This window comes from Pollicipes pollicipes, unplaced genomic scaffold (assembly GCF_011947565.3).
Source record: "Pollicipes pollicipes isolate AB1234 unplaced genomic scaffold, Ppol_2.1 Scaffold_7231;HRSCAF=8579_pilon_pilon_pilon, whole genome shotgun sequence".
Classification (NCBI taxonomy): domain Eukaryota; kingdom Metazoa; phylum Arthropoda; class Thecostraca; order Pollicipedomorpha; family Pollicipedidae; genus Pollicipes; species Pollicipes pollicipes.
Genome location: NW_023597034.1, coordinates 5,660,967 through 5,675,269, shown reverse-complemented (window position 1 = coordinate 5,675,269; position 14,303 = coordinate 5,660,967). Strand labels below are relative to the sequence as shown.

The 14,303-nt window shown below is 46.4% G+C and overlaps 3 non-coding genes across 3 annotated transcripts; 1 reads left to right on the top strand and 2 right to left on the bottom strand.

The window, feature by feature from the left end:
- Nucleotides 1–1,662: 1,662 nt before the first annotated feature.
- On the bottom strand, nucleotides 1,663–1,735 carry TRNAM-CAU (transfer RNA methionine (anticodon CAU)). The gene has a single exon. It is a non-coding gene; the product is annotated as a tRNA-Met (tRNA).
- Nucleotides 1,736–10,611: 8,876 nt separating this feature from the next.
- On the top strand, nucleotides 10,612–10,684 carry TRNAA-AGC (transfer RNA alanine (anticodon AGC)). The gene has a single exon. It is a non-coding gene; the product is annotated as a tRNA-Ala (tRNA).
- Nucleotides 10,685–12,358: 1,674 nt separating this feature from the next.
- TRNAA-AGC (transfer RNA alanine (anticodon AGC)) lies at nucleotides 12,359–12,431 on the bottom strand. Its single transcript has one exon. It is a non-coding gene; the product is annotated as a tRNA-Ala (tRNA).
- Between the last annotated feature and the right edge of the window lie 1,872 nt (nucleotides 12,432–14,303).

Sequence of the window (14,303 nt, the reverse complement as noted above, 5' to 3'; positions counted from 1 at the left end):
TCTTCCTATCATAGCTGATGCTTTCCTTAATATCTTCAAACGTGAAACATTCCTTAATATCGGCGTTAAAGAGTGCGGATTGATGATACATATATATATATATATATATATAAATATATATTCTCTCTCTCTCTCTTCTCTCTCTCTCTCTCTCTCTCCTCTCTCTCTCTCCTCTCTCTTCTCTCTCTCGCTCTCTCTCTCTCTCTCTCTCTCTCTCTCTCTCTCTCTCTCTCTCTCTCTCTCTTCTCTCTCTCTCTCTCTCTCTCTCTCTCTCTCTCTCTCTCTCTCTCTCTCTCTCTCTCTCTCTCTCTCTCTCTCTCTCTCTCTCTCTCTATCTCTCTTCTATATCTATATATCTATATCTATATATATATATATATATATATATATATATATATATATATATATATCTATATCTATATCTATATCTATATCTATATCTATATCGATATCTATCTTTATCTATATCTATATCCATACCTACATATATATATATATATATATATATATATATATATATATATATATATGTATATTTGGAGACATTGAAATCTATGTAGACATGTAGAATTGAAATATATTTGTAGATATGTAGAATTGAAATATATTTGTAGATATGTAGAATTGAAATATACTTGTAGATATGTGGAATTAAAAGATGTCTGTATATATCTGAGAGCATTGAAACAGGCATCAGCTATCATGCAATAAGCTCACTCGCAGGTATTCGTATAGTTAAGCGGAAAAGACTTCTGTAGACAACACATTTTCTCTGCTAAGTTAATATGCTCCTCGATACGTGATTGTTTGATTACGTCATGGTACCTTCCGCAACATGGGCTGTGGGCTAATTGACGATCGTTATGCCTGGAATTCGTGCCCACAAACGCCATATATGAATGGCTCGGCTATTATATTCTTCTTGGTCTTGATTACCGTACGGTTTGTGAAATGGCAGGATTCGACTGACGTTATTATGACGTGAATGCCAAGGTGGCCTTGAAACATTCTCCGAAATAGTCTTCCTTTCCTTGCAGGGGTGTAGCGAAGGAAACAGATGGGTTTTCAGTTTGGAGCTTAATCCAGTAACTTCCGATAGTTTTGTGTTGCCGACTCAGGGGACTGGAATGATTTTTCATTTTTGGCCGGTGAACTGAACCGATACTTTTGCAATTCAGTGTTTCGACCACAGCAACGAATTGCCAGCGATATGGCAGCTTTTCTGCCGAGAAGTTCCCGACCCGAATAACAACATACCGTCGTGTCCGACTCAGGCCTTGCCTGCAACCGGCTGGACGGAAGGGTTCATAGGGTTCGTGCACACAATGGAGTCATGACACGTCCTGGGAAATTCTTGGAGGAGAAGCTGCGACAAATGCAACAAAGTCGTAAGGTGATGGACGCTGTCAATGGCTCCACGGTTTTAGTTGAAGGGAGTGGTCCTCACATATATGGGGTTTTGAAGTGAAACATCCGTCCTGAAGCTTCTCAATGCTGTTACCAATCCTGTCCTGAAGGCTTAATTAAGCCCCTCTATCTCCTGAGCTACGCGCCGGCGAAAGCGGACGCCTGTGTTACTTAAGGGATGGGCAGCGGAAGGATCCCATGCTTGCTGACTGATATGATTCGAAAACCGGCGTGATCCGTGGGTGCCTTAAAACGTGCCCCGGGTGAGGATCGAACTCACGGCCTTCAGATTATGAGACTGACGCGCTGCCTACTGCGCTACCGAGGCGTGCAAGGGACGAAAAGGGTAACTAAACGAACGGGGGGGTAATTAAACGAACGCCGCAACCCTTCTCAGTGAAGAGGTGATCAGGTTCTTATTGTAAGGGGGGGGGGGGGGCATGGCGGTGTAAGGGTTCAAGGTCTCCCCACAGTTTCGTAGACTGACAGCTTATGCTCAAGCACGTACCCACGTGTTCAGCTTAACACGACGAGTGCGCGTGTATGTGTTTGTATGTGGAAGAGGAGAGAATGAACTTCACCCCTTCTTAAGATATCACAAACTAAGAGAGCTAGAGACTATATATGAAATCATTAATTTTAATTTTTAAATCTTTTGGTCGTGACAGTCGGCCCAAACAATGTCAAAGTTGAATTGGTGGTCAAAGTCCGAGACTTTTTCACAGAACCAGTTTCAGCCTGGATGCTTCTTCTAAACACGATGTCCTTAGGCCTATTCCAGACCAGTGGCTTTAAAAGATTAAAATAACTAAGTCTTTGAGACTATCGCGACCTGTCAAGTATTGGTCAGCTTTCAAAACTACGCTAGTTGGCGTATTGCTTAAGCAAACTGTTGATGGAGGTAATTTTGGGTGCGTGATCTCCTTTGGTCTTCGTAGAATCAACACGAGAAGCTTAATGACGTAGTTGCGATCAAGTAGCTCAAAATTAGCGCCAAATTCTGTCCTATGAAAGAAGTTTTCCAATACAAAACTCGTTTGGTCTCGGCCTGACCTTCATACCTCACTCAAGGGTCACGGGAATAAGTTGTTATCCTAATAAAATTGCATTGGTATTTGAGAATCCATTCCAAAGTTGTGTGACATCGTTTGACACTCCGTTGTTGCATCAGGTCGAAAGACTCCTTCAGAACAGCCTTTCATGACAACCATGGCCAAACTTTGATATGATTGAGCCCAGCAATCTATAGAGCTATGCCATTTTTTACACCAAAAGGGCGTCTCTTCATTTGTATAAAGCGCTACAAAGTAAAATGTCGCTACACAGCACCGCCTGGAAGAATTTTTAGAAACACCGTCTGGGGTTAAACAGACACTTATTCGCGCGCATAATATCCATTGTTCCAGGCTGGACGGACCAACTGTGCCCCTCGAACAATGTTTGCGTTTTTTGCGGCCGCTTTCAAACAATTCGTCACAGCTCCCTGAAATATGTGATTTCACTACGGAAATTTTGACATGTGATCACAACATTCCAAGAAAAACGCTAACCAGAGGAAAAAAGCTAATGTACAGAAACGCTAACCGCCGACTATGGGAGGAAATTCTGCAGAAATTGCCGCCTTCCCATCCGTGTCCACGACATATATGTGAAAATAGGTGTCAAGTATTTACTAAAATCCGTTAGCCACGACATTTTGGAGGATGCAGTTGTAGTGCAGACTGCAATCAATAAGTGTAGATATTAAAGGCGGTATATACCCTGTCGTGTCAAGGTTACGTCAAGCCAGAAGCCAGACCAGGAGTGCGACGAGTGGGGACGGTGGGGCCAACAAATGCCTGTTTCCATTTATTATTATGAGGTCACTTATGTTTTTAGCGAAGCACACATTTCGAGCAGAAGCATTAGTTGTTGCTCGCGGTCACTGCCAGTTCAAACGTTGGAATGCAGGAGTTGTGAACACTTTTCTCATGTGTAGGTGAGCTTCTGCCTTCCCAACACCCTTTCTTCACCCTTGTTAATGTGTTGGTACGCCGGTACCAAGGTACGTACCACAGGTGCTGTTTTCTGAAAGGTTTTATCGAAGGTGAAACCCAAAGTCCAATGACGGACCAGCTGTTCCTCAAAGACTTGTCCAAAAACTCATGCTGAGGAAAAATTTCGATTTTTTCACTCAAATATCAATTGATTACTGCCTACAATTAATGAGCTCAGTCATTTCTTTCATCGCTATATTCCTGCACTCAAATCAGATAAAAAGAAATATAAAGATCAAGTGCAGCTAATGTGTATCACAGGCTTTCATGTGAGCATTCACAATTTTCAATGGCCATCGATGTCCGCTAATGTTGGTTATCACTTTGCTTGACGACTGCAGATAAGCCGGGTAGTGAGTGGTAAAGCCGGGTAGTGCCACGCAACTTTAAAACGGTTTGCAAGGTAGCAATGCAATTTGTCTAGCATACTAGATAAGATAAGGCAATGCGAATAGCCTCGTTCCTCGTAGAATAACCAGGATAATGGGGAGACGGGTGGACTCTCTTAAATATACATTTTCTTCGATATTTAACGAGGAAAAAGGCTATATGTACTGTCTTATCTCTATTCGTATTGTTACTCGCAAATGCACTTAAGAAGTTACTTAACCAGGATAACAACCAATTCCATTGACCTTGAGTGATACGCAAAAGTTAGGTCACAACCAAACAAGTTTTGCACGGATAAGCTTGCGTTATAGGACAGTTTGTAGGACTCAATTGTGCTTTTTCATCACAAAGATGTTAAAAGGTTTCTCGTGTTTACTTCTCGAAGACCAGTGGATGTCACTGATTTAAAACGACCCCGATCATCATTTGCTCAGGCAAGACGCCACCAAGCGTAGCCATTAGATCGAGCTTGTACTTGGCTTATGACGATGATCTTAAAGACTTTTGGTTATTTTGACCTTTTGAAGGCAAGGGAATGCTATTGGCCTGATATGTTCCTAGTGACCCCCTGTTTAGAAGAAATATCCAGCCCCAAGATGGTTGCATGCAGAGATCCGGGAGGACTTTGTGCACCAATCTCAGCTTTGACTACGTTTCATCTTTTTTGAACCGACTGTCACGACCTAAAGATCTAAAAATTAGAATAGATGATTTCATATACCGGCCTACCTACCCCGAAATTTTTGAAACTAGCTCTTGACACATATATACGTATACAAATATATATATATATATATATATATATATATATATATACAATAAAAGGGTCAAAATGGTTCTCCCCCCTCCACACACACGCATGCGCGCTCTCGTTGCGTTCAGCTGACAAAACGGGTGCGTGCTAAAGCAAATGCTGTCAGTATACGAAACTTTTGGGAAACATTGTAGACCCCGCAAATCACCTATCCTTAAAGTCGGATCCGGGATTTCGTCAGAGGTGGGGGCGGGGGGGGGGGGGGGAGGCAGCACGCAACATTGTGGGCCCGCTATAGTCTAGGACATTCCAAAATTCTCACACTCTGGCCATTAGATTTTAAGCTTCCTGAATGTGATGTTTTCTACGGGAGTTCATATGACTGTTCGCGGCCTAGAAAAATCAGCGGGATGCGTACACACATACTTGAGCTTATCCATTTTTCGGCATCATGGTGAATTCTGTCATTTTGAGACTAACGTTTCCGGAAAAACACGCAAAATATTTTAAGGGTGGATGTTATATACCAATTAAAATCAAACACGAACAAATGCCTAGATTATTTACAGTTAGCCATGCAGATTTTTTGCTTCGCTTGTTCGGAAGGAGTACAAAATATCCTGGCTTTAAAATGCATGAAGGTTGTGATGCACAATTATAATAGGCATCACAAAGCCCGCATCAAACGGAAATGACACATATGACGATGTCGGCTCCCAAAACTATGTTGGACAATTATCCGACTGCTGCTCCAAGGCTAAGGTACGAAAGGCAATAGGGACGGAGCCTGAGCGATCGTGGGTGCCTCGGCATGCCAACAGAAATACTTCCATCAACTCGTAAAGAGTCCTCAGAGCAAACCAGAGTGCCGGAGCAGGTTAACAGATAAGACCCCAGACAAGAGCATGGGGCCTGCATTCAAATAAGTGCCCAATAAAGCACCTAAGGCCCAGTATGAAGGGCCCCGAAAGATCGAGTGTACCCGTGCAGGCTATCGGATGGCCCTTGACAGGAACGTTGGGCCCTACCTTGAAATGCCAACACCCAATATGCAGGGCCCCCGAGCAATCCACTGCGCCCAAGAAGGTGAACAGATGGGGCCCGTACAAGTGAGTGGGACTCTCTAAAACCCAACGTGCAGGCTTCCGAACAATGCGGTGTGTCCAAGCAGGTTCATTTGGAGGGCCCAAACGACCAACTGTGCCCAAACAGGTTGCAGATGGGCTTCAGATAAAAGTGTAGAGCTCTAAGCAAGCGATAGAGCATTGAAATGGCCCAAGACCAATGTAGAGGGCCCATGGGCATGTAGTGAGTCTGTCTATAGGTTAACGAAGACCAGTGCGAAGAACCCCGGAACAAATGAGGATACATCGGCAGATTAACATATGGGTCCCCCGGCTAAAGCTCATAGAGCCCTTTGGGTGATAGAGAATCAGTGGAAGTCACCTTTTTAACGATAGTGCTCTGGCACGCTAGCAGGAAGGGCGCAGCAACAGCACAGGGCCGTCCGAGCAAATACAAAGGAATCAGGGGCAACGTAGAAGCTTCCTTAACGATCGGATGGGCTCAGCAAGCGAACTTAAAGGGCCCCGGGAACACTAGGACTTGTGTACAGCATAATGAGCCTTAAACCCTCTCAATTACCACCGTTTCAATCAATGAATAACGTCTGTTGTCTACTCGTGGGCTCTCCACTTTCGCTTGTGATTGTTCTTGGTCGCCTGGGAACGCAACGACGTCCAATTTTGTTGCGTTTTGCACAAATAACTGCGTCTGTTCGGCCCGGTATGGTCCCTTTGGAGCCCAAAGGTAGCATTTGGTCATGGTCCTCCCCCACTGGATCCAACCATGGTTACCCGCTTCACCAACACCCCACTCTCATTCCTCCATCAGACTGATGCCTAAATACCCCTTATTTAAGGAGGCGTGCGGCGTTTGTTTAATGACTTATTTTGTGTATCACGGGCCTCGGTAGTCAGCGCGCGCCTGCGCGCGTCTACCGTCTTCCGCGCCTGAAATACTCCCACCCGCTCAGCATTTCCTGGAGATGGTATTCCAACTTTAGAAGCGCCGTCAGTAAATCTGTGACGTCACAACAGCTGGCGCAATGGCAGTCGGGAGGAAGGCGGGCATGCTGCGCACGGGCTGCATCGTGCGCGCGAAGGACTGCAGCTGTGTTATCCGGTCCTAATCGTTTATGACATTCATGGTGGCAAACGTTTGCGGCGCCAGCTGTTAATGTGCGGTTTTAATCCACATTGAGTATTAAAATCAGCACGTAGGTGGGCGACTGGATCCTTATAGCCATTACAAGATCGGTGTCATGGCTGTGAGGTTGGTCAATGCCGCCATAAAAAATGCCTGTATTTGGCATCTACAAATTATCAATAAAATTAGCAATTTATCAACTTACAACCAGGTATTTTGTCCTTTGTGGCGCTCAGGAATGTGCTACCTCTAAAAAGCACCGTTTGTGGCGTTTCCAAATGAATGTCTCGGTGCCTCTCCACTATGACATTTTGGTGCCGATTCGACACCAAGGCCTCATAGATAACTTCAGGAAGGACTGGTGACATGCCCCACAGTCGTGAGCCGCCCCTGAGCCTTCACCCAGTGCGTGGGGTCTTTCTGCCCGGTACCCAAATCATCATCGGGGGCACGATTTCGCATTTACATAGAATATGGTGCAAAGGGTCACTTGTCGCTAGGTTGAACGGGACTCGTCTTGTGGTGCCACCCTGGACTATTCTTAACTTATCAGTTTTGCTAATGTGCATTTTACTTCTTGCTTAATGCAGCAAGGTATTGAACAGCAAGATTAGCTGTTATAATGTCTTTTTATTTCACACTTCAACACACACACACACACACACACACACACACACACACACACACACACACACACACACACACACACACACACACACACACACACACACACCCACACACACACACACACACACACACACACACACACACACACACACACACATATATATATATATATATATATATATATATATATATATATATATATATATATATGTACATGCATGCCTATGCATAAAATGATGTTCACATAATAATGGGACAAATAAAAGCATTACCGAGGTAGTATTTGACTAAACTGGATAATCAACTGCACGTTTGACTGCTGCAGATCGTTACCCTCAATGCATGAGCAAGTATCATGGCTTTCATAATAATCAGAGGACCTACAGTCCTTGCGTGACACTTTCCTTGGACATGTACATCATGAAGAGCATGAGTGAGTTTCAAATCTTGATTTATGTAAGCTTAAAGTTTCAACTGCAAGCCAAGAAGTTGTCCTCGGTACAAAAAAACTTACACCTCATGCCTTCGTTTCAACCAGTGACCTGAAAGGCTTGATATCACCAAAAGATAAACCGAAATTTCTAATAACTGACCTCAATTGTCCATCCAACAAAGTTCCGAAATAATATAGCACAGTACTTTCAGTGCGAGAAATCAGCATGCCGGCACAGGGCAAAATACACGTAGAATTAACTTGCACCGTATCAGTGAATTAGCATGCTTTACTCAGAACAAAACGCGTCTCAGCATACGTCTTATGCTCCCAAACCAACGAAAAATCAGTCACGTCCATATGCCACAACACCGCGAGGTCACGTTCATCCATGTTTATTGTCCATTTATATTTGTATCATATCACAGATACTATTGGGGCCACAAGAAAGCATGGAGAGTGGAAGAAAACTTCCCTTTTTCCGGACGTTTCTCTCATAATTTGTAAATGTCAAATACAAGCCTTTTTATGGCGGCATTAACCAACCTCACAGTTGTGACACCGATCTTGTAATGGTTATAAGGACCCAGTCGCCCACCTACGTGCTGATTTCAGTATTCAATGTGGATTGAAGCCGCACAGTAACAGCTGTCGCCGCAAACGTTTGCCGCCATGGAAGTCATAAACGATTAGGGCCGGATAGCACAGCTGCAATCCCCCGCGCGCACGATGCAGCCCGTGCGCAGCATGCCCGCCTTCCTCCCGACTGCCACTGCGCCAGCTGCTGTGACGTCACAGATCTATCGGCGGCGCTTCTTAAGTTGGAATACCATCTCCATGCGATGCTGAGCGGGTGGGAGTTTTCCAGGCGCGGAAGACGGTAGACGCGCGCATACGCGCGCTGATTGGTCGAGGCATCTTCAGAATTGCCGGTCGGACGGGAGCCCGTGCCCGCGTGTCACCTGGGGTATCCAGGCGAGCGAGGACGCCCGGCCTCGGCCTCGCCCGATACTGACCCCCGAATGTCGAGACCACGCCCCGTCGGCCCCTTTCACCTAATAGCCCTGACGGACGAGATCATGAAGAGTGGTTGCTCGGTGAACCGTGAACCCAGTGCAGTGCAGGAACCATAAAACGAAATATCTTTATGAAAGTCAAATGCAATCGGAATTCCAGGAATTGTCCAAATAGACGGCCCAAATACAACATGGACGAAATACACAACCTACGCTGTTGTTCTATCATTATCACGCGCAGATACACACACACACACACACACACACACACACACACACACACACACACACCACACACACACACACACACACACACACACAACACACACACACACACACACACACACACACACACACACACACACCACACACACACACACACACACACAACACACACACACACACACACACACACACACACACACACACACCACACACACACACACACACCACACACACACACCACACACACACACACACACACACACACACACACACACACACACCCACACACACACACACACACACACACACCACACACACACACACACACACACACACACACACACACACACACACACACACACACACACACACACACACACACACACCACACACACACACACACACCACACACACACACACACACACACACACACACACACACACACACACACACACACACACACACACACACACACACCACACACACACACACACACACACACACACACACACACACACACCACACACACACACACACACACACACAACACACACACACACACACACACACACACACACACACACACACACACACACACACACACACAACACACCACACACACACAACACACACACACACACACACAACACACACACACACACTTACAAACCAATGTAAGTCGCTGGCTCCGGTTTTTTTGCCTGCTAGAGAAATGGGCACTCCGGTCCATGCCGCCACGAAGATGACTGGGCGTTTCTGATGGTGTTTGATCCGACAAATAGCCTGCTGCCGACTCAGGGGCCCCTGGTCCGTACAGGGCCCTCTGGCTGGCATTTAAGTAACCGGACCTCCGAATGTCCCTTTGAACCCTTCGGGCCCTCAAGTCGGACTTCAAATAGTAGGTCCCGAGGGAACCTTCGGGCCTCCCGGATACGAAGCGGGGGAACATAGCCCAGCACCCTGCCCCCCTCTGTCTGCGCTACCGTTTCAAAATCAGAAACATCAGCCGGTTCTAGAGCCTCCAAATTCTATCAAATACTGAAAATATTGGTGACAGAAAAAAACTCTGGCTGTGCTACCGACGTGTTCTGCCGGTGGGTGTACCAACATCCGTCCTCTCGCGATAATGGGGATGGGGAGAGGCCCAGAGTGGATAGCTCATTCTTGGCCTATCATCTGGGCTCATCTCCGTCCCCATTATGGGCCTAAAATAGGATCATTCCCTCCCAGGTCTCTGCAGGCCATGTTCTAAGGTCTAAGAGTAAAAAGTGATCTTTCCGGACTTGACCTGTGGCTTGTCTGGGCATGAAAAAATGACACTTCTCTACACGTTTCGTTTTATAGTTTCTGCACTAAACTGGCTTCACAGTTCACCCAGCTACCACTTATCTTCATGATCTCATCCGTCAGGGCTATTCAGTGAAAGGAGTCGCCGGGGCGTGGTCTCGACATTCGGGGGTCAGTATCGGCCGAGGCGGGCGCCCTCGCTCACCTGGATGTCTCACCTGGCACGAGGGGCTGTAGCTCAAGTGGTAGAGCGCTCGCTTAGCATGTGAGAGGTACGGGGATCGATACCCCGCAGCTCCAAAATCCCAATTTTGAATGACGTCATGAGCATGAGGGCGTGCGGAAGCCATCTAGCTACAATTGCGAACGGTTCCACGCGTGTGCGCTCTCGTCATGAGCATGAGGGCGTGTGGAAGCCACCTAGGAACAAGCGGGAACGGGAACGGAACGGTTCATGTCGAAACTTCGACGTTTCGTTGTATGAGCAAGTTGAGTCATAAGATGCTGCCAAAGATAATGCCTTTAATCGTTATAGTTTTTGCAGGTGACAGAAGCATGCTACAAACTATACGAAATAAGCGTTGACATCACGCATCAGTGGTGACCCAGTGCTTTTCCAATGCCTCTCAGACCAGTGCTTTTTACAATTTTTTTTTTCAGCCAAGACTCCGTTCACATACTAAGCAGCCTAAAATACCAAACAACTAGGCTAATTACTAGTCGTAGGAATCGTAGCTGGCCACAGTATCTTGCGGCGAACGTGATCAGTATGCCACGCAGCGTTTTAAAGCGTCGTACCATTTGAGACAGATGAGCTCGATTGCTCGCCACGGTAGTGCGTTTGGTGCAGTGCAAAGCTGTGGGCTGCTGCTGGTTGTGTTCATGTCGTGAGAAGCTGACTGACTAGAAGAACGTAACTAATCGTTTGCATTGCTGGTGCAAACCAACGGAATAATGCCAAACTAATGCAAAAATCAAATAATATTCCAAGCCTTATGGAATCTAGTGATGAAAAACACGCGCAGAACAGGTGGTGCTCTGTGTATTGCGGGGGATCACACAAAGGACAGGCAAGAACATTACCTTCCGTTGGGAGACACCTAATTGCAAGATGAAAACGTTGTAAAACAAGATTGACTATTGAACAAGGTGATATGATGACGCTACGTACTGTAGCTTTCTGGTAAAAAGGCCATGGGATTTTACGTGGACGTGTATTTTGGAACTACTGAGTTAAGCTGCACGGGTAGACGGCCTTGGGTACGTTTCAGCCGTTCTCAATCATATTTACGTTATGATTTATGAGAGCTCATGCAAACAGCCTCAACTTGAATACCCGAGAATTTTAAGTCATTGCGTAGGCGTGATATGACGACGCTAACCAATGGGATCGCGGCGAACTGTACATACAAGCGCAAGCCTATTCGGCGTCGCTCTGGTATGTACTGGGTTTGTCGGACATTGTTGTCAGCATAATGGGGGCATTCCCCTGGCCCAAGAACTTACCTGGTTCTCACCTTTAAGTGGCCGTCAAGTGTAACGCCTTCATACCTGATTCATCATTAACACGCGGCCTCTAGAGCTGCAGCGTAGCGATCTCTGTACTTCTCACATGCTCAGCGAGCGCTCTACCACTTGATCTAAAGTCCATAGCCAGGACGAGGTAGTAAGTGTACTAAAGCAACCCTGGTTAAAGCGAATCAATTATGGTTGCAAATGGAGGCCAAGTCATATCGACGCAATTTCTAGCGCTTTAGGATGTTTGTATTGTATCCCACATTTTGATGTCAGTGTAAAGCTGTGATCCGGATAACGGGAGTGCTCACGTGCGGAACCGTTCCCGCTTGTTACTAGGTGGCTTCCACACGCCCTCATGCTCATGACGAGAGCGCACACGCGTGGAACCGTTCGCAATTGTAGCTAGGTGGCTTCCGCATGCACTCATGCTCATGACGTCATTCAAAATCGGGATTTTGGAGCTGCGGGGTATCGATCCCCGTACCTCTCACATGCTAAGCGAGCGCTCTACCACTTGAGCTACAGCCCCTCGTGCCAAGTGAGACATCCAGGTGAGCGAGGGCCCGCCTCGGCCGATGCTGACCCCCGAATGTCGAGACCACGCCCCGGCGACTCCTTTCACTGAATAGCCCTGACGGATGAGATCATGAAGATAAGTGGTAGCTGGGTGAACTGTGAAGGCAGTTCAGTGCAGAAACCATAAAACGAAACGTGTAGAGCTTGGTGAAAGTCAACGCAATCTGAATTCGCGAATAGTCCGAATACAACAGGAACGAAATACACATCCTACGCTGTCGTTCCATCATACACAGAAACACGCACACACAGATGTACTGCAAAGTAACGGGGTCGCGTGGGGTATAGTAACATGCAATACCGAGATGCTTCGCTTCTGTTTGTCAGTATGGGTGACCGCTTTTATGACGGCACTCTTACCATCCCTCCAGCATTTTCGTTGGCTCAGAACGCAGCAAGCGGCAACACGTTCTCCTGATCGATAAAGTAGCTGCTCGTATGGCCTGTAGCCATCACCTTCCCGCCGCGTGTCTGCTGAGGAGAGGTAGTCTAAACCTCAGGGAATCTTGTAACGAAAATCTCGCACAGAAGAGATGGTGCTCTGTGCATTTTGGGCGGAGCACGCAAAGGACAAGCACGGATATCACCATCCGATGGGGGGACCCAACACCACCGTGACAACGGTGCAACGCAAAAGTAGTGATTGAGGTCTTGCCACGTACTGTGACTATGCGTCGAAAACTCCAAACGTTTTACTCAGATGCATCTCTTGAAAGTATTGGGTAAAGCTGACCTAGTTGACGGCGCTTGACGCGTTTCAGCTGTCGTTAGCCATCTCCACCACATGATTGACACCAGCCCAGGCAAGCAGAGGAATAAGGTGCATGCCCCATAATGTTTAGCCATTACATAAATATGAACAACGCTAACCAATGGAAACGAGGCCGACATCGCATATAAACGCAAGCCTATGTGGCGCCTGGCTGGCAACAGGCCTGGCAAATGTTCGACTGTTAGCGGAGGAAAGTGCACTCAGCGCGGGGGTGGCGGGAGGGGGAGTATATGAACACAGAGAGGTGAAAAGGAGTTTTTTTTAAAAAATGCTTACACCTCTAGGGAACCCTTATTTCATTCATGTCTTCAGCCAGGCAGCATTCTTCTCAAGATCGCCATGCTCACCAATTGTTATGCTCCCGTATGATGCATATTCCCAGTTCCAGGTTTCCAAATTGTTACGCTATTGTGCGCGATGATGTCTCCACCAATCAGGGAACGGCACTGCGGGGAACTTTTGTCGCCTGACGCGATCTGACTCTCCTAGAAACGGCAGGGTCCTATGTCAATAGTGTGGGTCGTGACTGGGACACCTAAAAATAATGTTGTGGGCTTACAAATCCTAACTGAGTATTTATCTTCCGAAAGCGCGCTTCTACTGTACGTGACGTGTCTAAGAGAGGTGGCGCTCTTTTGATCGCATGTAAAGCACACATGTGGCACGCAAAGAAGATGATATCCACTGAGAAAGACCCATCAGAGCACAGGTGACGTGGTGCAAGGATAATAGATGACCACTTTTACATGACTTATGGTGGCAACGGGTGTCAAGGTTACGTTTCTCTGAATAGACGCATCATGTAGAATTGTTTGACCAGGTGTGCTTGTAGTCATACTCCTGTGTTCTTTTCTCACTATTTTGAAAATTGAGTATAATTCCATGCTTTAAAGGAAATTGATTATAGAAATTTGATTATAATTCCATGGAGGAGACAATACAGGCACTGCCAAACACTTCCAGACGATACGTGTGCGTGACCGCTATACAGAAGTGAGCTACTGTTAGGCATGGCGTTCAATGATTATTAGAAGAAAAACGCCATAGCACTGA